At 37.6% G+C, this 25,599-nt stretch overlaps 1 protein-coding gene, 1 non-coding gene and 1 pseudogene across 6 annotated transcripts in view; 1 reads left to right on the top strand and 2 right to left on the bottom strand.

Moving 5' to 3' along the window:
- The window catches only part of Myo1d (myosin ID), a 334,710-nt gene that overhangs the window by 278,401 nt on the left and 30,710 nt on the right, over positions 1-25,599 (bottom strand). The window contains exon 1 of one of the 5 annotated variants that reach the window (XM_087191493.1): positions 12,303-12,325. The exons of the other annotated variants lie outside the window; for them this stretch is intronic. The gene's annotated coding sequence lies outside the window, so the exon portion shown is untranslated. Of the gene's footprint in view, positions 1-12,302; positions 12,326-25,599 lie in introns of those variants that run through there. 5 annotated transcript variants of the gene reach the window in all.
- LOC147823805 (U2 spliceosomal RNA) lies at positions 16,122-16,281 on the top strand (annotated as a pseudogene).
- Positions 16,918-17,047, bottom strand: LOC147823804 (small nucleolar RNA SNORA18). The gene has a single exon (XR_015443325.1). It is a non-coding gene; the product is annotated as a small nucleolar RNA SNORA18 (small nucleolar RNA).

The following is a 25,599-nucleotide window of genomic DNA, read 5'->3' as shown; positions in this document are numbered from 1 at the left end:
TCAGTGCTCACAATGTTATGAACTTCCATTCATATTTTACAGATGGAAACAAAATGACAAGCAAGGTCTAGTAACTTGCCAAAGGTTAAAAAGGCAGAGGATGGTAATGCCAAGATTTAAACCTAGTCGTCTGACAGCAGAGTAAATCCTCTTAACCCTTTTATGCTGTGCTACCTACATTTTAGGTCATAGGAAGAGAAAACAATGGAGTCACATGTAGTAGTAGTCATGGAAGCAGAGACAAAGCATGAAATAATAAAAAATCAGTTTACATTGGAGAGAAAGAATACAGCATGACAGTAATAAACTTTCCAAGTGAGGAAGTTGAAGAGACACAACTAGAGTAGTAGGTCAGGGGAGAGGGACAAATCCTGAGACAACCTGTGGGATTCTGTGTGAATGAGGAAGATCCAGACATCCAGCAGATACTGCACACCAATTTCACCTGCTACACAGTTTTAGTAGCACGTTATAACACACGCAGCTTTCTTGCCATGCCGAGATACTAAATTACTTGTGAATTAGGAAAGTATTTATTGAGTACCTACAGAATGTCAAGCATTACATTAGGTAGGAACTTTATATGCATTTGATTATCTCATTTAATCCTCATAATAACCTTACCCATAACTGCCACATTATCTTTTCATGAACAATTTCATCAAGCAAATATAAATGTAGAGTCATTCATACCCATCATTCAATCCATCAGTATGTCCTATTAGTTCAACCTTCAAAATATATCCAGTGTTCAATCTTTTCTCCTGTAAATGGTCTTTAGCATTAAGGATTTCCCAATACTTGGAAAGATATTCATAGCCCTGACTTCAGACTTCCTTCATATGTCCTCAAATATTACCCTACTGACAAGTCTGAAAAAGACTAGGTTCTCACATATACTATAATTTCCATTTATGTAACAAATTTTTATTGTGCTAGGCAATACACCAAGAGCTAGGTGCAGCAGTGACCAATATAATCACGGCCTGTTTTCCTCCAGGCAGCCTAGCAGGGGACACAGGTCAGTAAAAAGAAAACAGCACGAGGGCTGTTACAATAGAGAAAATGCAGAGTGATAGCAGAGTACAAAAGAAAGGCACTGAACCTAGACCTCAAGGATCTCAGAAGGAGATTTCAGAAGTAATACCTACATTTAAAATGAAAGGATGGGCAGGGATCACCAAAGTGATGGGCTGCAGGAGCAGTGGTGGAAAGAGTGAGTAGTGTTCCTCACAGAGGTCACAGTGGGGCAGAGGTGAGAGGCTTAAGAAAGAGAAAGGCATGTTTAAAGAACAGAACAAAGTTCAGTAAAGCTAGAAAGATAGTGAGTGAGAGACAAGATAGGAGATTTGACTGTTGATGATGCAGGTGTTTTAAGTCTCACTAAGAAATTTAGATTTCGGATCTGGGCACCGTGGCACATGCCTATAATCTCAGCTACTCAGAAAACTTGGGTAGGAGGATCACAGGTTTGATGTCAGCCTGAGCAACTTAGCAAGACCCTAGCTCGAAATAGAATACAATGTAAAAACTGGGGATGTAGCTCAGTTATAGAGTGTTTGTACAGTACATACAAGATCAAGGGCCCAATCTCCAGTATTGAAAAAAAAGCTGAGGGGTGAGTGGTGGAGCACTTGCCTAGCACATGCAAGGTTCTGAGATTGAGTCCTAGTATAGGGAAACAAAAACTAGGTTTTACCCTAAGAACAAGGGAAAGTCACTATGGATTTTAAAGTGAAAGCATGAGGTGCTGGGTTTTGCACTTTAGAAAGCTTTTAACATGCTACCAAATGTGTCTTTAGATAGCCCTGTCCTGGTAGTATTTCAATAGCCACTAACCTTGCCTGGTACAGTATGGGGGTTGTAAACTGGTAGGGAAATTTAAAGCAGGTTCTTGTTGGTGCACAGCACAAATTAGTTATATATGGGGACGGTAGTTTTTCATCTTCAGTTGTCTCTGATGCAGCTTTATACGAAATGTTGTTCTGTTAACTGAATACCACTCTGTAATTGCAAAAAAAAAAAAAGTTGCAGCTGTTTTGTTGACATTCTGAATGCTTCTAAGTAAATACAATTTTTTTATTAGAAAAAAAAGAAATAAAGCTAACAGGCTATAGCATGGAAGTATTAAGACTGGAGATGGGGAGACTATCAGTAGGTAGTTAAGAGACTGCTGCAATCCCAGGACACTTAACTGAAACCTAAACTAGAGCATGGTAGCAGTAAGATTCAAAAGATATTTAGGAGACTGAACTGACCTTGTCTGAGGGTGACCAGGGACAGGTGAGATGGTGAGGAGACATGAATTAAGAATGACTAGATGCCTGGCTTGGACTTTAGGTGGAAGGTTGAATACAGAGTAGCTTTTATATGTTGGTAAATTTCTCAAGGCAACAACACTTTTTAGAACAAGGACTTGCCAGAATCCAGGTCAGTTGTCTATAACATACTTTTATGCTGACATTTTAAATTTATTCCTCCTTTTTTATTCTACTGCATTTATAAATAAGAGTAAGTGCTCTTTGGACTTGTAAACACAGAATGTAACCTAATAAAATGGTGTGGGAGGGAGGAGGATAAACAAAGGACCTACTTAATCAAGAGTAGCCATTAGCTGGCTGCTAAGAGAAGAGTTGAGTAATTTGGAATAATGAAAACAAGACTAAGAATTAGCAGACTATTTTAAATAAAACCATGGTTCTTCCAAATGGGATGTTTTACTCATGAAGACATAAATTAATCATTCTTGAAATTTTAAATACTCTGGGATTGCTACAGTCCTACTAAAAACTGTCTTAGGGTAATGTTAATTGCAGTAACAAATAAACCCCAAACTTTCAGTGGCTTAACATATGAAGTGAATTTGTAATCCACACATTAATCCAACACCAACACTTCTGCAGGAAAAGGGTGGGCTTTGCTCTGTGCAATCATTTAGTGACCTGCAGAAACTCTTCCATCTTCAACACATGACTCCAAGTGAACCTTGGGCATCAATGACTAGTTGGCTGAAGGGAACAGAGAATGGAAAAATACATGACCACTTTGTCACACAGTAGACACATAACTACAAGGGAAGGTGTGCCCACAAAGGACAGGAAAAAAATTTGGTGAAGAGTTAGCAGCTCGGTTATAGATGATAAAAGTCTGAGGACAAGATATATAACTCATTTATCTTTGTACACACTAACAGTATGTTGAACAAAAGTGTTAAGTGCTCAAATATAATTCTGTTGAAAAATACTTTAAGAAAACATTAACTCATAAGAGATCCACTTTATTGCATAAACTACCTTAAAAGATTAATTGTGGAGTACATAAGTGGCAGGAAAAAATAAAAGATTGATATGATCTTGATATACAGAAGTTGGTTATTTCAATCTGTATTATCCTTATTCACCAAGAAGATACCAAATATATGAAGGTAGAAGAAATCATTCCAAACTCTTGGTTCAATAAGAATTATGAATATTTCCTTGGTACTCCAAGAATCTCAGTGAGTAGGAATTGCTTACATGTTTTAAATTTTCATGTTAACCCTTATTCTTATAATTTTTATAAAAAACATAATTATTATTTTACATAACCGAAGTACAGAGAACCAAAAAAAGGTCCAAATATGGAAGGTTTTCCCAAGAAGCAACTTTATTTATAATTTATTTCTCTGAATAGAAGCTTACAAACTATGAGGAAGTTCCCTATTTTACTAATCAGGATAATGCTAGGTTATCCTATCATGAATAACCCCCTGAACTCTCAATGTCCAAACACAACAAAGGTTTTTCTTACTCATGTAAATCTAGTCCTGGTGAGGTAGTCCCTCTCCCTCTTACAGCTCTGCCAACTAGAACACGTGGTCTACAAAGTGGTTATAGCAAAGGAGAAAAAAAAAAGCACATTAGCTAACTACCTTAGTCCCAAAATAACATTTACTTTTGCTCAGAGTTCACTAGCCAATACTAATCAAGTGATCCCAGCCTAACTGCAGGCCAGGAAATGTACAGAAACATGAGGTTTTTTGGTGATTATTTTATCTAACACACTAAGACATGGGGTACTGATAAAAATAAAATCCAGTTCTTAGTACATTTCCTCTTACAAGTTTCAAAGCGGTATTGTGGCATACCAATTAGTTTCTTGTGAGTTTAACAGTTGTAATAACTTTGATAATCAAAATTATAAAATTAATTATTGGGCTTACAAACCTAGACAAATGGTTCTAACCTGCTGCCTGACACTAGTATAGATGTAGCAGCAAAAAAGGCACTTTTGGTTCCTGTCATGACAGAACTTAAAAATTAAGTGAGTGACAAGAGTTTTTAAAAATTAGATAACCACATTATTAAAACTGAGACAAACTTGGGCTTTAGGAGGAAAGCAGAGTACTAACCATATCCAACATGAGACTATCCAGGCTGGGGAAAGTCTGAGAATAAAGCAGGGGCAAGAAGAACATAAAGATTTGACATGTAAAAAAAGAGGCCCAAGCATGTTCCATACCAAAGGAACAGAATAGGGTGCCATGGGAAGAACTGGAAACTTCAATATAAATTATTATATTTGGTTTTGAACTTGGAAATTATTTTAACAATTCTTTTGATTTCTCTATACCTTACTGCTGTAGCACTATTAAAACTGAATTTAAATAATTCAGGTTGATCTTAATGGACAAAAGTTTGCAGAATAGACTACAACTCTTTAATAATATTGTTAGATATTAGGTGTGGTTGTTTGAATATGGTTTGTCACCTCCAAAGCTTATGTTGATGTTTAATCTCCATGGTTAAGAATTAAGAGAGCAAAAACTTAATCTGACTATGGTGGTTAGGGGTGGGACACTTGGTAATCGATTACGATTAGACAGTCCTCGGGGTGCACTTTCTAAAAAGAGGGAGAGAGACCAGAAGACAGGCACACATACACATGAGGGTAGGTCTTGTTTCCTGTCTCTTGCTACCTGATGCTGTGTCACACTTTGCGACTTTGCTAGCAGAAGACTGTCACCAGCTGCAGTCCCTTGATCTTGGTCAAGAGCCAAAATAAACTTTACCTTACAACTTACAATCCGTGATACTGTATTTTTATCAACAAAAAACAAAGGCAAGAAAAAACATTTGAATATGACTTTCCTTTGAAAATACTATATTATGAATTTGCAATTAGTAAACCACGAATTATTTCATTGTATTTATATTGTGGTCTAAATTTAGTAAATATATGTGCTAACTGTAAAATTCTTGGATGCAACTTTACATATGAGTTTGAAATTCAATATCAAAACACTAACTCGGGCCAGGGATGTAGCTCAGCAGCACCACACCTTCCTGGCAAATGCAAAGTCCTGAGTTCAATTCCAAGTACTGAAAAAAACCCAAAAAAAAAACCCACTAACTTATTTTTAATCACAAAACAGGATCTTGTATTTCTCCTTCAAATATAACACGGTCCTGTTTTGGACTTTTTAATAATTAAAATTGGTATTTCTGACTAAAGAGAAAGAAGAAAAATGGTAAGAACAGCCATATCATAAAAACTTTTTGCTGATTTAAAATCATCACTGCTCATGTGTGTAATGTAAGCAAGTATTTGTGCCTCAATTTTCTACTTTATGAAGTACCAGGTATATTGTTTTAAGTAAAAATAGTTTTTATCTGCTAGCTACTTCAAGTAATATTTTAAGAATACATTTTTTAAATCTATAAATTTTATAATCAAAAGATATGGGAACTGAAGTCTCATTCTTGAGAAACAGGGAATCAACAGCCATATTATTTAATGGTTTAGCAACAAAATAATTTGGGACAACAAGAAAATATTTCTACCTCTCTACAGAAAAAAATGCATACATACTTTATGTACTTTGAAACTAATATTTTATACTCGTTAAGTAACTACAGATTAAAAATTGATTTTGTCAGCAAAACAGGAGTTACCATTTTCAAGGAAAGTAATACTTCCCAGCCATAAAGGTTTAGAAAATCACTTATTTTCACTTCAAAAACTTTAAAAACCATTAACCAAAATAAAGACATTTTTGTAGAAAGGCAGATGTTACTTCTTCCTTGCTTTTTCTCTAAATCATTTTCAAGTAGTAGAATAGCAGCCAACATTTATTAGGCATTACTGTGGTAGGCACTGTGCTAAGCGGTTTACATCTATAATAGCACCAAATCTTCACAAGAACCGTTTTTTAACCCTGTATTTTGAAAAATCTCCTGTGGCACAGATTAAGAAACTGAGATTTTTAAAAAAAAAAAAGAAAGAAACTGAGATTTCAACAAGTTGTAGGTAGTTGCCCAAGCCCACTCAAGTTGGAAAAAGGTGAGATTCATTCAGTCTATTTCCAGAGCCTCAAGCTGGTAACCAACCTTCCATCCTGCAGAGCTCTGTAAACAAATATTTGTTATGCTAATGTTCAAACTGTGGCTCTCTCCTGCCCTGGAGTCTCTGACCATTCTCCGGAGCACCCCCGAGTGGGAGGTCCAGGTGAAGCCTCTGTGTGGAAGAAAGGCTGGCTGAATATCCAACAGCAGCTCCAGCTCAGTGTGAAGACATCTACAGTACTTGGCTGAGACTACACTGCTATGGAGGAAGATACTAGACTGATAATTCAAGACCTGTTTAGATCGAAGATCAAAAAGGGACGCTTGAAGGTTCCAGCTTCTTTTCTAAAACAGAGGCTGAAAGATCAAGAAAGGTAAAGTAAAAGCCTCGCTTTTCTCTAGCCCCAGTTTTGGAAGCCAAGGAAACATTGTAACATTGTTGTACAGTCACGAAGACCTGGTTCAGATTCTGGTTCCATCCCTTGCTGTATCTTTGATCTTGGGTTAGGAGTTAACTGTGAGTTGAGGGTATTGTATCATATAGGGCTGCAGTGGCAAACCTATGGCACACACGTGCTGTAGCCGGCTGTTTGTTATCATTGAAAACTTGAAAAGGTTCACTATCACTGACATAGCATTATAGTGAATACCAAATGAGACTGAGTAGGCCATTCTTGGGTCCAGCTCTCTTTATGTCTGAAAGTGGTAGAACTCGAAAATCTTTAAAATCCTTTCCTGCTATAGTATCTTTTGAAGTTCTACCTCATTTTCAGTTAGAAACTTCTAAAGAGTAAAAAGGAACTCTACTTGATGTCACTTCTTCCTTGCTTTCCCTTAAACTGGAATATTAAAAATAACAGGACATGCCTGGAAAGTGTTCAACCTAGAAATATGGAAGTTAGTGGTCAATGAAAAATAACTGCAGCTGGTTATTCACTTTATTCTGAAAGTGCCTGCTGTTGCTGTAACTTTTTTTTTTTTTTCCGGTACTGAGGATGGAACTCAGGACCTTGCACTTGCGTGGCAGGAGGCAGCACCACTGAGCTAAATCCCCAGCCCATATTGCTGTAACTTTTAATTGAAAATTTTATAATATTAGCTACAAGTGATCTGAAATGACACAACAATTCTTCAACATGTATAGGTCAGCTTATCTTTTTCTTTCCTTCCTGGTTTGGTTAGTTTGGTTGCAAGACAGGAGGCTACACTAACTTGGTTCTGTCTAGGAACATTTGCTGTAAAGAGACAAGTAGGACCTCACAGGAATCCTGAGGTAGAAGTTACTGGAACAGGAACTGAAGTGCCATCTCACAGCCTCTGTCTCTCCTCTCAGTCCCTTCCCCGCCCTAACAAAGCAGTTCTCTGCTTTGATGACAGTTTCTGCTCTTCATTCCATCTGACTGACAAATGGCTGTGACCTGCCATGGCACCCCCTCCCTGTCATTCTCTACCTTGGGTACTTTCAGCTGGATTTTATGTGTTTTGTGTATATATATGAAATTTTCTGCAGGGACTGTCCACACACATTAGATTCCTCAAAATGTTCTCAAAAGGTAATAAGAACCACTGTACTTCTATTATTATCATTTATTTTTTAACCCTGGAGCATGTGACCTGAACCAAGAGGACTGAGACACGAACTGAACTAATGAATCTATATATTAAATATATAAAGCTTACATTCCCTCTTATGATGTCATTAAAAATATAAATGTGTTCTTTTACAAAAAATTCCCCTTCTCCACCAAATTGCCTTCGCCCCTTTCACAGAAGCCATCTGTACATATCTATGGGCAGGATCACATTCTATTTCAGGATATGCCACCTTTAGTTTCTACTAAAAATTCTTGTAATCATTCAGACTTCCAACAGAATAGTAATGATGCTACCAATTATGGAGCTTTGAGTAAGCATGAAACAGCGTTCTGAGGACCTGATGTTAACTATAGCATTTTCGATTTTCAAAAGACCATTACAGAGAATCTAGTATTTTAAGACAAAATTGGGATTTAGGTAGGCTGCATCTTTGCCTGAGGTCACAGAGCCATTGAGTGATAGCTCACGTCAGACCCAAGCCCTCTTTCCCCAAGTCTGTGCTCTGGTCTAACTCACCACACAAAACTGCCTCTCCAAAAGACAAATTCATAACCAAGAAATATAATGGCAGTCAGCCCAGGGACCCTTACACGAACAAAAAGCAAGTGATAAAAGTTGTACTTCTAAATCATCATCAAAGGATAGATTTTTCAATTAAAATTAGATCTCTATCCTTGTATGTTACAGAAAAATAAATTCCAAATGCATCCCCAATTTAATATAATAAAACTACAGAAATAATAGAAAAATATAGATAGGTGAACATTTGATTTGTAAAGGGTCTTTATAATCATGATATGAAATCCAAAAACCATAAAAGGAAAAGCTGACAGATTTGACCATATAAACATTTAAATCTTTTATTTGGCAAAAGTCATACACAGTGAAAAGGACAAAATGAAAAATATTTCTAGCTTCTATAGTAGAAGACTAATATTTATAAAGGAATATAGAGTAAGAATATAATAAATAATAGAAAGGCTATGAAGACAAAATTTTGAGAATATAAATAGCTAAAATATCTAGGAAAAGATGTTCTACCTTACTAATAACCCAGGAATGTATAATAAAATAGTGACATTCCATTTCTTGTCTACTAGATTAACAAAGCTGTTTACTATCACAACATCTGATGTTGAAGGGACATGGTTAAATAGATTGGACACAAGCATCTGAGAGAGCAATTTAGTACCAAATATCAAAGAGCATTAAAATGATGAGTGTGTGCGCACACAAATGGCTCAACAATTGTAATGTAGGTAGCTTTCCTACAGAAATGATAGCTAGCCAAATGTGTAAAAATACACACGAAGGATACTCACTGAAGCATGTGCAGAATAACAAATTATCACAAATATCAGCAATAGATGGAGGAGAGCAATTATATTCAAACTGAAAAAATCATACAGCCATTGGAGTGGGGCAGAATTCAATATACTCACATGGAAAAAGGTTAAGGACATATTGTATTAAATGGAAAAGAAACCATGATACACATGGAACATTGTTATGGTATAGTCTCATTTTGTTTTTTAATTTGAAATTATTTTCACACACAATCATTCTCCCTTTTCCTCTCCCCTCTTCCTCCTTCCCTCTTCTTCGTACACTTATGTAGTTGGTTGTCTAAATGCACCTCCAGAAGGAGACACACTGAACTCTGAGTGTTTACTTTTGGGGAGTAGGACTGGTGGAGGAGAGGGGAAGAAAATTTCACTTCATGTACTTCTGATTGTTTGACTGTTACTAACATGTTTTTATTTTAGCTATTAAAAATTAGGATAAAAAGTAAACTAAAATTAAAAGCAGTGAAAAATTTAAAATTTAGACTAGAGGGTTTTAACTAAGGAGCAACATATCCTTTTATCTCAACTGTGACTTATGTAAAATTTTTGATATTACAAGTACTTGTTGAGCTTGTTCAGCTTTGTACACATTTTCTCACCCAAATGAAATACTATTCCAACAAAAATGTCCATGATACATTACTTTACAACACTGGGTATTTCCTATTTCAGAGTGATTTTTCTTAAAGTAAGATCACATGCTCATATGCACTGAGTTTTGAAACTATTGGTATTTCTAATTGCTGGGTGTGATGGAAGTTAACTGCTTCCTTAACACAGTACTCATTTTGCAAATGACAGAGGATGTTAAAGTGCTATGAGAGGATTTATTTTATTACTTTATTCTGGGAGTTGACTACTCTAGGGAGAATATATTACTTCAAGAATTTTAAGGTGTTTTAGGGATCTTGATGATACATTCTCTCCTCCTCCCTGAATGCTGGTTAGCTGCCCCCTCCCACATGCTCCCAAAGCATTCCGTGCGCACCTCCGCTTCCACAGAAATCAACCACACTTTATTGGACTTGCCTGTTCACTTATCTGCAATAAACATCCCCTTCCCCACCCAGTTAGCACAAAGCCCAGACAGGAAGTCAATAAAAGTTTTGTTAATGTGAATGAATAAATGCTTTTAAGACATATGTGAGGAAAAAAAAAATTTTTTTTTTTTTGGTACCAGGGATCGAACTCAGGACCTTGTGCTTGCGAGGCAGGCAGTGGAACCACTGAGCTAAATCCCCAGCCCCAATTTTTTTTTTTTTGGTATCAGGGATCCAACTCAGGACCTTGTGCTTGCAAGGCAGGCAGCGGAACCACTGAGCTAAATCCCCAGCCCTGTGAGAAAAATTTATAGGGGTGCTTTACTTACAGCACCCAGCTTAAGCTATAGTTCCAAAAAGAACAGAAGCTTAAATATTCAGTTCCAAATGAGTAAATCTATAGCTTGAAAAGTTATCTATAGAAAAATGTATATCCCTTCAAACTTCTGTTATTTAATAAAAATGAATACCAAGTATTATATATAGCTGATCCCACACATCAAAAATCCTACCCTGATTTACAGTACTGCAGAAACCACATTTCCTGTTCTCCTGATGGTGAAAATTGATATCTGAAGACAATCAGTACTAACTGTAAACTAATCTGATGAACATTAAATTATCTTGAGAAAATATGAAAAAGTGCAATATTTGATTGTACATTTCTCATGCCATTTCATGATTTCCTGCCAAATTCTGATACAATCATGTTGGGAATCATATTGTACAATTCCACTTAATATGGGGTACAGAGAATAGTCAAATTTGTAGGGACAGAAAGTAGAATGGTGGTTACCAGGAGTCAGGGGGAGGGGGAGGAATTATTATTTAATGAGTACAGCATTCCAGTTTTGTTGGACTTTACTTTTTTGTTTTTTTCTGGTACCTGGGATTGAGCTCAGGACCTTGCACTTGTGAGGCATGCACAGCACCACTGAGCTAAATCTCCAGCTAGAGTTTCAGTTTGGGATGATGAAAAAGTTTTTCATATGGATAGTAGTAATGATTGCACAACACTGTGAAGGCACCAATACTACTAAAGTGCTGAGCTATGAAAAATGGTTTAAATGCTAAATTTTATTATGTATATTTTACAAGAGACATAGGAAGCATTTCATTGTTTTTTAAAACTTCTCTATATTTTAAAACTTCTGATCTTGTCAATCAGTATGCACACCCATACACAAATGCAAGAGAGAGACAGACAGAGATGAGAGAGAGAGAGAGACGGGGGGGGGGGGGTGCGCGAACAGGGAAAAAAAGACATCACTAAGTTTAAAGACAAATTCTAGAATCTACAGCCCACAAAGCAGATGGTCAATGACTATGTACACTAGGAATTGTCTTTTATGCCAAAGTAATGAGGAAAAAGTAAGCTTTAAAAAAACACACTCTTCTTTAAGCAGACAGATATTTTCAGAAATCTGACTTACAGGTAAAATATGATGCCTGCTCTTATTTACAAGCCATATTTTCACTAGGGAAAAAGGGGTAACAATATAAAGAATCAAGAATGAACTCTTATTGAGTTGGAACCATACCATTGGTGAAAGCACATGACTACAAACCACTAAATACTGGGCAAAGAAGGAACCACTGAGCTTGAGGGAGGCAAAAAGTACACTGGAAAACACTCCCAAGTTAAGGCCCAAGTGGCCAGAGCCAATGTGGAAGCCCCTGACTATTAATGTCAGGGATTATTTTTGAGAAAAGTCAGCAGTAAGAGGTAATTGTTTTAGGTAAGTAAATCAGATTCTGTTTTTATTCTCTAGTTATATCAGAAGGAGAAGCCAGGAAGCAGGTGTGGACAAATCAACCAGAGAATGAGGCCCCTTTTGGGACTGCTATGCCACGTTCCAATGTTCGCTTTAATTCTGTGCTCACATGTAGGGGGAGGGTGTGGTGACAAGGAGGGGGGAGACAGGGAAGGAAAACGCCATGTAAGCCAGTGCACAGAATCAATCATTTAATAGCATTAAAAGTGTAGAAGAGCTTACCTAGAGTTCTTGCTTTGTGCTAGGAGGCAAGGTGACACTCTATGTGCATTTTTCTCTTTTGTTCTGTTTTATTGGTTGTTAGTTTTGTATTATTATGTTTCTGTTTTGCTGCTATGGAAACTGAGGCACATACAAGTTGGGTAAACATCCCTAAAGCCAGGGTATTACTAAATGACAAAGTCCGAAGGCAAACCTTGGGACTGACTCCAATGCTCACAACAGTCACTGAGCTGCACTGCCACAATTCCATGGACAGGAGAAAATAAGTTAGGAATAAAAATGGAAATGATGGAAACAAAATATGCTATGGTGCATGCCAAAATAAACTACAAAACATTTACTTTTGAGATGAGATCCTGAAATAGTAGCAAAAAGCAGTCGCCTAACAAGAAGGAGCTAACCCGGCACTGGAGCACAGAAATTAGATAAGGCCCATTCTGAGTGCTCGGGCTGCTTTCACCCTTCCCCACCTTTGGGGGAAGCAGATTTTATCCATATAGCAGACACACTCATTTTCAAATGGATGGGTAAAATTTATGCCAAGTCGAAAGTTATTTTTCTACTTTGAAATATACATATTCCGTATTAATCCTAGAAATATGCATTTTGCACCCATGCTAGAGGCCCCTGGCTGTATTACTTTCTAGGACTGGGAGTCTAGTTCTTCAAACAAGTAAGGAAATAGAGACACAGTCATTGGAATATAAGTCTTGCGGGATTTCTGTAAAGTGGAAACAAGAAGTACCTAGCATAGGAACTGTCACAGGAAACGTCTCTCCATCCTCCTCTCCATTAATCAAATAAACATACATTTCTTCTCAGATGAAAACAATTGATGTAGTAGATTAGTGATTTTTGGGGGGGGGGGGGTACCGGGGCTTGAACTTAGGACCTTGTGCTTAGGTTAGTGATATTTTAACTAGCAGATCATCAAATTTTCCAGGTAACTGGCTGGGGGTTTAGCTTAGTGGTTTCGCCGCCTGCTGTGCAAGCTCAAGGACCCGAGATCGATCCCCGGTACCAAAAAAAAAAAAAATTTTTCCAGGTAACTGAAGCTCAGCCCTAGAATCATGTCTACAGTTAGAAAATTAAAGGCCTGAGGCTGTCTTCTATGAATTGATTACAATATTTATTTTAGCTTTCTTGAAGCAAATTTTACTTTATTCACCATAACTGTGTTCTAGATGGTAAGGGTAACTGGAGAAAGCTGGAAAATGAAATCAAGGTATTTATCATTAAAGTCTCTGTCCAATGACAATATGCAGGACATTTAAAATGGCATTTATCACAACATTATATTGAATATAAGGAAAATACTAAAACTGGTTATTAGCATACTACCCTAGGAGGTGCTATCATTGAATCAAATTCAGGATGACCACAAGAGGGAAAGCAGAAGTAATTCTCTGAACAGCAGAACATGAAGCTGAAAGAAATAATGCTGCAGAGCCAGGGATTTAGCTCAGTGGTTCCACTGCCTGCCTCGCAAGCACAAGGTCCTGAGTTCGATCCCTGGCAGTCAGAAAAAAAGCAGTCAGAAAAATAATGCTGCAGAGACATAAAAAGACATTAAGGACATAATAAAAGATATTTTGTACTGTTTGTGATATAAAGTCATTATTTTTGAAATCATGAGGACATTTATCTAAATATATATATAAAGCCTGGGTAGCTAAACACAAAATCTTAAGAATGGTTATCACTAAATGGAAGAATTATAATTTTTTTCTTTTTTTCCAAGATTTTCTGATTTTCCACAGGAAAAAGGATTTTAAAAAAATGGACATAAATGCAAAAAGGAAAGATGAAATTTGTATAAACATATTAGTGACCTGTGGTCAACAGACACAAGAAATATTGTCTCAGATTTTTTTTTTTTTGGTACTGGGGATTGAACTCAGGTAGCTTGCACCTGCGCAGCAGGCGGCAAAACCACTGAGCCAAATCCCTGGCCCGTATTGTCTCAGATTAAAAAAAAAAAAAAAGATTGTCATACCACTAAGCAGCAATTTGACAGGATGCCAAACTAATCAGAAATACTTTCAAAATTCTGCTGAGGAGAATAACATTTTTGAAGTGAATGATATTTACCTGGAGGAAGAAGAATAGATTTTTGTTATATTTTTGCTATGTTAGATCATGTTGAGCCTTTACTTCAGGAAACCTCTGAAAAGTACCCTCTCCTAATGCCATCCAGGTAAATCCTCACAGATGGAATTTACTTCTTTTTTGTTCTTATTAATTTGTGAACTCTGCTTAGGAGAACTCAAGCTGCTGAAGCAGTGTTTTCAAATAATGCAAGACTTAGTCATTCCATTAAAATATCTGTGAAAGAAGAACATGTTCACCAGGTTTATACTAATTTGTTTTTGGAATGATGGTTTACAATCACTTACAAAGTAAATTTGAATAAACAAGGCCCCCCCCAAAAAACCACAATGTAATCACTGATGTGACACAGGGCAATGACAAGAATTGTGTACAATAAAAATATTGTACAGTATTGTGTTTATTAACTCAATTTGTGCTCCAAATGGATTGCCTTCTACATACTAAAAATAATTTACACTGGGGTTTTAGTACTTGGGTTTACATATTATTCTTTAGCAAATATTTAAAGTTCACAGTGACCTGCTGCTTTCCTTTCCTGGAATTTGAATGGCTGGCCTAGCTGGGTAACCAAGGATGCCATTATCATTACACATAAGGGCAAGGCATTTTTCACCACCTCCTTGCTTTTTCCAGGTGAGATAAGGTAATCCTCAACTCAGCTCAGCCACTTACTAGATGTGTGATTTGGGATAATCATCTCTCTAAGCTTCTGCAGTATCATGTATAAAGTGGGGGCAACTATCTTCTATGTAGGGTTACAGAGTCACTAAGTGAAGTTACAAAGGCATTTAGCACAAAGCCTGGCAGGAAGGAAGTAGTCAAAAAAGTCATAACTACCACAGTTCAAGTTCTGCCTCTACCATTCCAAGCTTCCTGAACTTGAGCAAATTACACCTCTCTTTGTCTCTGTTTCCTCAGGTGCAAAATGGAGATAATTTAGGGTATCCACTTTAGTAGTACTGTTCAGAGTTAATTCACATAAAGTGCTTAAACTATGCTTCACACAAAGACCTTACATGAATGTTAGTTGATACAATTAAGTCCATGATGTGAGCTGAGTGGAATCCAGTGATAGTACTTCCAGGTGACTCTTGATTCTATTTTCCTCAGCCCACATCCTCTCTGGAGGACTCTCTTTAGTTGTTGTTTTTTTTGTTGTTGTTTTTACATCTAATATCCATTAGATGAAACGCCTAATGCATAATTGGCTTTCCATAAATCTTCCTTAGAAAAATGAATGAAATTCTTTCATCAACTCAGTCTCTATATTTTTCTTTGACAGGTGGTGTCTGAAACAATTGCCCCCAATTTCCCACACATGTCTAAATGCTCACCACAATATACACTTACTAAATGGTAATTAATCATGTATGCTGGGGCCGGGGATTTAGCTCAAGGGTGCCGCTGCCTGCCTCACAACCGCAAGATCCCGAGTTCGATCCCCAGTACCAAAAAAAAAAATCATATATGTGAGGATAAACATTAAAAGGGTAAAAGATTTCAATAATAAATAAATCTTCATTTTATATCACTATACCAAGATGGCTGTTTTCTATAATTATTTACCAACATAAATAATAGTCAAATTTTCAAAGTAATGGTACACTAAAGAAAGTATCAGTGGTTATATATTTTGAAGTGTGTAGCAATAAAAAAGGTTAAACATGACTTATAGCTCCCAATCTTCTTATAGTTATTATTCCATATATCGCTTCTTGGCCTTTTGGCTAAGATCAAGTGTAGTTATTATTCCATAAATCAGAGATTAAGTCTGGTGTACTCTGCATTATTTCCTAAATATATATTTTGCATTTGTTAAAATTAACTTGCAGGCTGTGAACACACATTGAGGAGAAGAGCAAACCAAGATAAGAAATGAATGTGAAGACTTAATGGCAGCTGCATGAAAAATGGTCAGTTTCACTAATTTTTACTGACTGGAGAAAAAAGCAGGTTTTATTTTTAAGTCAATAAAATTTTATTTAAGGAATTTCACCTGCTCTGATTCTTTTAATAACCATCAAGGTCATTTTATTTTTTCTAAGGCTGAAGTTCAAGATTTATCTTCAAAATAGTCTGTTTTTTAAAAGTAACTGATGGGGCCAGGGATTTAGCTCAGTGGTTCCGCTGCCTGCCTTGAAAGCGTAAGGTCCCGAGTTCAATCCCCGGTATCAAAAAAAAAAGTAACTGATGCTTAATCCACGTATCAGCCCGTGGTTTTATAATTTGGACTACTTTTATCTCTACCTGAATTATGGACACAGTAATGACAACCTCAAAATTCTCCACCAAGGATCTTTGGGTCTAATTTCTTCAAGTAATTCTCTTTAGGATCTCTTTTAAGGCAGATAGATCTGCCTGGTTCTCAATTACTGACAACCTTCTTTAAACATGAATGACTTTAAATCATATTCATTCCTAAGTTATCACTCAGGAATGGTACAGACCTATGGGATATGTTAATACATAAGCTTTAAAAAAATGTTAGGTCTTACTTTTTGTTAGCTGTCTTATAGTTCCTTCCCTCAGACCTAAGAAATGGTCCTGTGAGTAAAGCAAAACCACAGTTACTTTATGAGGTGTTTCCAATGATGTGCAACTACTGAAGAAGCCCCACCAGGATAGACCTCAATGGTGTTTTAAACTAAAAGCAAATGTAAAGAATAGAGGTTATGCTGGGCATGGAGGCACACACCTGTAATCTCAGCACTCCAGGAGGCTGAGGCAGGAGGATCATATGTTCAAGCCCAGCTTAGGCAACTTAGCATCTTACTGAGATCCTGTCTCAAAAAAAAAAGGGCTGGGAATGTAGCTTAGTGTGACGGCTCTGGGTTCAATCCTCAATATGCACCTCCCCACATACACACAAAGTTATACTGTACATGATTTAAGAACTCACTGTCCTTTAAAATGCAAGTAACTCTTAAGAAGAGCCTAATTTACTTGACCAAGTATTTTTCTGCCTGCAAAACATAATCTAAAATTTTCTCAAAGGACCTTTATAGGATTCTAAAATAGTGTGTATATGGCCCTGCCTTGAGTTTTGGGTGTTCACATCATAAACTGTGTCTAGCAACAAGTTCCCTCGGAATTAAATTTATATTTCCAGCCTGGGCTTCTGTTCTGCTCCTCGGGATCATATATCCAACCTGCCTACTTAGCATTTCCAACATGACATTTAACTGAGCTCCTGATACTGCCCTGAACCTGCTCCTGTTTTCCACTCCCCATCTCTGATGTGCTAGCAATATTTATCTTTAAAATACATCCAGAATCTGATGACTTCTCACCACATACCATCATCTGTCACTTGGGTTATTACTGCACAGCTTCCTCAACAGCCTCCCTGCCTCTGCTGTGGCCTCCCCTGTTAGTTTGTTGTCAAAACAGCAGCCAGATGGATTCTGTTAATGTGTAAGTCACGTCATGTCAGTCTTCTGCACAAACCCTCCGACAGCTTCCCAATTCAGAAAAATGTCAAATCTTTCCACCACCCTTTCTGACTCCAATCCTCCCACAGCTCTGGCTGCATGTCCTACCTACTCTCCTCCTCATTCACTCTGCTCCCGCCTGGCATGTATTAGACATCTGATAAAACATCTGCTGAATGAACAAATGAATGACCTTCTCCAAAGTTTAATATCTGATATTGTTTAACTTGATCAATATTACGTACAGGACAGAGAAGTTCATGAATTGTCACCAAATCAGTAGGTACTTTGGGAGGGATGGCAGGTTATTAATTCATTATCCTTGGGAAAAACAGCAGTGACAAGCAGATTGGGTACCAGCCCTCAGGGAGCTTAAGAGTCAAATGAAGGTGTCCAGCTCCTGTGCTCTTACAGCCATGATCAAAAGGTACCCATAGGTTTGGCCAAGATCAGTGACAGTTTTCCCAAGCTAGCAAACTGGAAATTATCCTCAATTCTTTCTTCCTTGCTTTCTAAATCAATCAGGCAATTTGTTATCAAGACCTCTTTAGTCAACTTCAGGAATGTCCAATGTGCAGTCCAACTCTAAATGCACTATCACGCACCCCCTCAACCTTCATCAGCTGCCACCTGAGAATTACAGTATTCTTTTAAGTAGCATACTGTCAACAATCCTCTCAGCTGTGTGTCTCACACACTAGGGCAAAATAAATGCTATTCCCTTTCTTAAACACTCATCAGTTTACCCCAAGCATCACTGGAGCAGTGCATTTGTTTACATAATGACTGTCCTGAGAGTCACTTGGGCAGGTGTCATTTCAACCAGTTGATTCTTGTACTGAATAAATTTGATAAAACTGTCATTATCTTATAAAAATTAATGAAAAAATATGCAACTTTTGGTCATCCTGTCTTTAAATAATTGGACTGATAAATGGTTAAATTTCTTCAATAGCTTTCCATTGTCTAAAAAAGGGTATACAAGGTCCTGCATGAACTGGTCTCAAACATACCTTGACAAGTAGTACATCAAACTCAGCGGCACCCTCCCTTCCCCCAGATACCATTCCCTGCCTGGCTACTTGGTAAATATTCATTAACCAACCATTCAATACTCCAATGTTACCTCCTCTGAAGTTCCCTCCAATTCCCTGCTCAAGAACACGTTATTTTTCCAAAATTAAAAAAACCTGGAATATAAAAGTGTACTGTTTGTTAGAATTTGGATATATGTATATACACAAATTTGGACTTTTATATTACATATGTGTATATGTAACTTCCCTATAGATCACCATGTAAGATATTTTCATCACATCAGAGGGTTCCTTTGTGTTTATTCTTACTCAGTTCCCCCACCCAGAGATAACCACTGGCCCACTGCCTGTTCTTTTACTGTTATCAGTAGCATCATCTAATGTTTACTCTTTTGATCTGTCTGCCTTTGTTCACCATGTCAGTGACAGTCATTCTTACAGCACTAATTTGTTCTTTTATTAATGCCTCCCAGTCTTCTACATAGGGATATACCACAATTTATTAATCCATTCTCCTGTTTATGAACATGTGGGTTATTTCAACTTTTAGCTACACTGAATAGAGTTGCTTTCCTGTTTAAGTCTTTGGGTAGACACACAAATTCTTTCTCCTGAGTATATCATGAGGAGGAAAAATGCTGGCCATAGGGTGAATATAAATTTAGCCAGAGGAGATTCTGCCAAACAGTTTTCCAAAGTAATTGAATTAATTTATACTCTTGTCAGCAGTTGTTTAAGAGTTCCAGTTGCTTCACATCCTCACCAGTATTTGATTTTTGTCAGTCTTTCTAATGTCAGGCATTCTGATAATTGTATGAACTATCTAGTTGTGGTTTTAGCTTCCATTTTCCTAATATGAAATGATATTGTGGACTTTATGTTCATTGATTATTTGTTTATCCTCTTTGTAAAGGGCCTGTTTGGTTCTTTATTGGGGTTGTTTCTCCCACCCCCACCCGCCACCCCCTGTATCAGAGATCAAACTTAGGACCTTGCACCTGCCAGGCAGGCATGGCACCACTGAGTTAAATCCTTGGCCTCTTTTGTTGTTGTTTTTAACGAACAGGCTTTGGGTTTTGGTTTATTGGTGAGAGTTCTTCATATGTTCTGGCTATGAGTCCTTCATCAGATATATGTATTATAAAAATCTTTTCCAAAACTGTGGCTCATCAGATGTATGACACTGTTAATTACTTTCATACTATTAGATATATAGACTGTTTCTAATTTTTGCTGTAACTTAACACTTTGATGACAAACCCAAAGCTTTACCTATACCTAATTTTTTTTTCTTAAGCTAGATTCATAGAACTAGAATAACTACTTGGTATTGATACAGGCAGAGACGGGCTACCTCTCAAAGAATCCTGTCAACTGGTACTGGTACCCAACAATGCATGAGAAGATCCACTCACCATGTTCTCATTGATTCTGGCTTTTTAAAAAATTCGTTATCATTCTAATAGGGGGAAAAATCAGTATTTTATTATTTTAATGTTTAGTTCAGTGATTACTAGGAAAATTATATTTTTACTTTTATAAATTGTTCATTTTGCATATGTGCATTTATCAAGGGGTCTTTAAGAGTTTTTTCATTTACTCTGAGTATTGAGATTTTCTTTTCATATAATATTTTACTAGATTTTAATGTTATTTTATATTTATAGCAGTCATTTCCTGAGGTGCAGTATGGTTTGCGCTTTTTAAATTTTTATGTAGTTGAGTCTGTGATCAAATCTAAGCTTAGAAATGTCTCTTCCCTACAACACTCCCTTTAAAGTATTCCCTATAAAGATCAGTATTTCCTCATAAATACTCATATCTATCTCCTTACAACTTTTTAAAAATTTTTATCTAATTCCTTAGCAATCTATTTTGGGGAAGTACTACATTAAACCACCACCCTTAAACCTGATCTTTTTCCCAACTGAAAACCAGCTGTGGCAATCAACTTTATCAAATAAATATTCTTTCTCTTTTTAAATTTACAATCCATCATTTAAAAAAAAAATTAGTGTACTTCCAGGATGCTCTTACAGTTGCATCAATTTGTCTCCCCCCCCCCCCCCCCCCGCCCAGTACTGAACATTGAACCCGGGAAGCCTGAGCTACAGCCCCACCCTTTTATTTTATTTCAGACAGGGTCTTGCTAAGTTGCCCAGGCTGGTCTCATACTTGTGATGTTCCTGCCTCAGCCTCCCAAGTATCTGGGATTACAGGGGTACACCACCATATGTGACTGTTTGCCTATTCTTGTGATAGCATCATAATGTCTTCATTTGACCAAGATTTACTGAGTACTTACATCATGTTGGATCCTCTGGATAAAATGGTGAAGGAGACATACCTGGTTCCTGGCTCTACAATGCTTACAGGCTAGTGGGAAAACGGAGAGAAATAACTAGATGGCGACATGATGGTGTGGTAAGTATGACAAAAGTACAGGGAGCTAAGGAATGTATAAAAGGGACTCGAAAGAGGACCTGAGGAATGAGGAAAAGCTTCCTGGAAGGCATGCTGTCCATGGCTGAGTAGAAGAAACAGCGTGTTGAAAGATCTGGAAGTGAAAGACAAGGGGGCACTAGAAGAGAGGGAGAACATTTATTCTGACTGCAGCCCAGAGTGGGAAGGCAAGTGTGGTGGGAGCTCAGGTGAGAGAAGGGTGGGGTCGTGTTGCATCTCTAAGACCTTAAAAATGACTCTGTACTTCATCCTGAGGGCAAGGCAAGCCAGAACATCCTGTAACCCAGGAGCAAAGTGTTCAAATATGCATTTAGAAGGACTTCTTGGCTGTAAGATGAAGAGTAATTTGTTAAAGGAAGTCATGAGTATAGCCAAGGAGTGTTAGGACTTTGAGGAAGATTAAAACTCTAACTCAACACTGTTCTTTTTCAAACTTTACTATGTTACCATCACATACTTATTTTTCCAGATTAACTCTAAAATTAGTCAAGTTCCCTCCTACACATTTAATTCCACTCCAATTCAATTGTAATTTTATTTGTAAATGCAGTTTCAATTAACTTGTGAAGAATTACAACTTGATTACGTATAATTTCCCCCCCCTCTTTTTTTAGGTTTTTTGAGACAAGTTCTTGCTCTGTAATTCAGACTGGACTTGAACTCATTATGTAGCCCAGGCTGCCCTCAAACCCACAGCAGTCCTCCTGCCTCAGCCTCCCGTTTGCTGGGATTATAGCAAGTGCCACCACACCAAGCTTCTCTATGATTTTTAAACAACTGCTGTTAAGTCATATCTCCATCACATATTTTTGTAAAGATAATGTATGGTTATTAGCAAAACAAACAAAAACTGAAAGGGAAAAAGGCAGGATGGGAACCATAACAGCTAGAGCTAAAATGTAAATGTCAACAGTCAAAGGGAAGCAAAAGTAAAAAAGGACTAAGCCTAAACTAAGAAAGTACAGTAATCTATTGGAGAGAGCCATATGGATAGTGTTTAAAACAAAGTAAGTAGAAGTACACTTGGGTCACAAGAAAGAAAAAAATCTTATTTTTCCAAAGCCAAGAAATGAATTTAAAAAACAACCATAATTCGAAGCAGGCTGTAGAGTTACCAAAATAACTATAAGGCACAGTAGTGTGGCCTAAGAACCAAAGAAGTGGAAAAGAGCCTGGCAGAAATTTTAAGTGCTTTATATTTGTTTGTTGTGGTGGTACTAGGGATTGAACCCAGGGCCTTTGCCCTGAGCTACATCTCAAATTCTTTTCATTTTTATTTTTTATTTTATATTCAGGGTCTCACTAAGTTGCCCAGGCTCAGCTCGAACTTGTGGTCTTCCTGCTTTAGCCTTCCAGAGGGTTGGGATTATTGCATGCATCACCATGCCTGGCTTTTAAGTACTTTATTTTTTATTTCATTCAGTATTTATTTTTTCAAACAACTAGATTAGGACATAAACACATTGAGTTGTTTGGAGTTAACTGTTCATTAAACAGTACTGTTAAGAATTTCTTTGTTTTTTTTCCACTGCCTACTTCAAAAGTGGAAGGTCCCAAGTTCGATCCCCAGTACCAAAAAAAAAAAGAATTTCTTTTTAAAAAATTTTTAACTTTGAGCTAAAGCCCCAGCCCTTGGCTTTTAAATACTTTAAAACTGGGTTAACCTAAATAAGTAGTAAGTGTGTGTGGCTTCAATTCATCAGTACAGATTCTCTCACACATTTATTGAAGTGAAGCTGGGAACTGGACACTCTGAGCTGGAATAGAGTTGGCAAATGAGAGGTAAAGAGGAAGAAAGAATGAATGAGACTGGAGGAGGAGCCTCACCCTATAAGAAAGACACGAATCCTCCTAGTATGCTCAAGTAGGGACAGAGAATGCTGCCGGTGGACAAAACAAAGAAGCTGCCCATATTAATAGAACTACATTTATTCTCATGATTTTTAATGCATTTTTTCCACAGGAGATTTGTTTTTCTGAAAACAGGTTGAGTCTCATTGTCTAATATGAATACTGAGCTATCTAATTCAAGTCAAAATGTAAGGAATGGAAAGATGTGATGGTCTGACAAAACTACTAGGTAGATAATGCCAACAAGACATAGTTCTCATGCACTTTCTCTTCCAGGGCTCCCATTCAAAGTTGTCTCCTTGAGAAAGGAAGAATTTTTACATATAAGATCTTGTTTCAGTTGCAATTTTCTTGTTAATCTCCTCACGTGGGCGGAACATAATTCTTTCATTCAGGAGATGTTTATTCCACTTGAGGCACTGAGGCCACAAAGATGAAAAGATAGATGCACTCCCTATTCTCCTGGAGCTCATGCACACCACAGTATACAGACAAATAATTAGATAACTACAGTCTAGGCCCCAGGGTGTTACTGGAACACACAGGACAGGCATCAGGGGAGATTAGGAAGGCAGCTGCACGAACTGGTATACAGGACATATGGGCATCCCACAGGACCCAGGCTGGGGCCACGTAAAGAACTGGAACCAGATACAGCACAGAGCTTTCCCACCTGGGTGTGAGTTACAGGTGCGCCCTCCAAGAACACTGCAGAGTAAGCTTCCTAACTTGTGTTCAGATTACAGGTGTGCTCTCTAGCCCTACGCACAGCTAGAGATTGTTGACCAATCAACAGTGACCAAAAGGGAGGATAAGTTTGTATTTTAAATTGTGCCTCCTGTACTTGGAAGGAACATAGTCTTTAGATGCACCAGCAGGAAGTAGGAGTTCAGGCCTGCACAACTTCTCAGAGAAGCAGATGAGTGATGCAGGAGGGTGGGGCAGGATAGGAATATAAGATTAATGGAAAGACCATAAAAGAGACATTAGGCAAAGTAAGAAAAAGGGCAGACTAGGGAAGCATAGGAGGAATGTCTGGCAATTTTAAGGTCTCAGTGTGGTTAGCAACTGTACACATATTGGGACCCATCTGTGCGGTACCATCATTTTCTCCAGCAAGTCTTGGCAACCCTAATATTGGAACTATAGAAGCAAATTAGAAGAAAAGATTGAGAAGTCAAGTGATGAGGTTTTACTGGGTGAGACAAGTCCCCAAGAAGGACTGTGGGACACTACAGATTAAGGCAGAGAAGACAAGGATACAATGATCTTGGCTTGATGGTCCTGGGACAGAAAGAAGAGGCAGGAAGCAGTATGAGAACAAGAAAATAGGTGGCATTTGGAGAGATAACCAAGAGCACAGGGGATGTAAAGCATGATAAATCTGCCTGGCTGCAAGGTTTCTCCAACAGTTAATTTCAGGAGTGCCCCAGTGGGCAGGGGTCACTTAGGTCTCTTAAGAGATAGCTGCATGCTGGATTGAAGAGATTTCTGATAGTTTCTTGATGAGAAATATTCAGTTATTCCAATCTTTATCTTTATAAACTTTCAGTGCTCCCTGCCTCAACTATCAGCATTCTGCCTCACAGCCTAAATGATCTACCTCTATCAGACGAAGCTGCATGCCACTTCCAAGATGCCTCAGGTGCCCAAACTTCCTCTTATGTTTTACATGCCTCCTCCCTACTGTCATTCAGAATGTGCTTGCCCACCACTACTACTCACACTTCAACATCTCACCACCTTCAAAATTCCGGTAAATATCCAATTTCTGTTAGAAAGTGCCCCAAGATTCTTCTTAACCCAAATTACTATTTCTTTCACTACACAGGTTTTCAATCCATACTGTTATACTGTCATTTGTCTAATTTCTATTTTTCTTTAAAACTCTTAAATCCCACTTTTAAAATGTATGTGTGGAGATGCGTGTGTGTGTGTGTGTGTGTGTGTGTGTGTGTGTATACCTGCACCTGGGAAATACTCTTGACAAAGAACTCATTTAGCCAAAGCAGACAAGCATCTTATTCTAAAGCTCACAGGCCACCCTGAGTACCCATACAGAACAAACTCCTGTGACTAATGGGGAAGTGGAGTGTATGTCCACATAAAATGTATTTAAAGCTGCACAATAACCTACCAATTTAGTCATGGGATGTTAAATGAATCAAATGGAATGCTTAGTACTGTCTACTAGCCTTATGTTTTTTAGTCATAAAATCATATTTTCTATGTAGTATACCAAGGAAACACAAAGCCACCAAGTTTTCTGTTCCTCTATCTTGTAGGGGAATAGAAGGGAGAGACATAAGAGAGGAAGGAGTTGTTTACACATCCAGGAATCAGGACCTAAGGAATGGCAGAGTTTCATCAAGGTACTACAGGCAAAATGTCAGATCTACTATT

Source organism: Heterocephalus glaber, unplaced genomic scaffold (genome assembly GCF_053883595.1).
Source record: "Heterocephalus glaber isolate CG9 unplaced genomic scaffold, H.glaber_assembly_v1.0 deba00001564, whole genome shotgun sequence".
Lineage (NCBI taxonomy): Eukaryota > Metazoa > Chordata > Mammalia > Rodentia > Bathyergidae > Heterocephalus > Heterocephalus glaber.
This window is presented reverse-complemented; position numbering and strand designations above follow the sequence as displayed.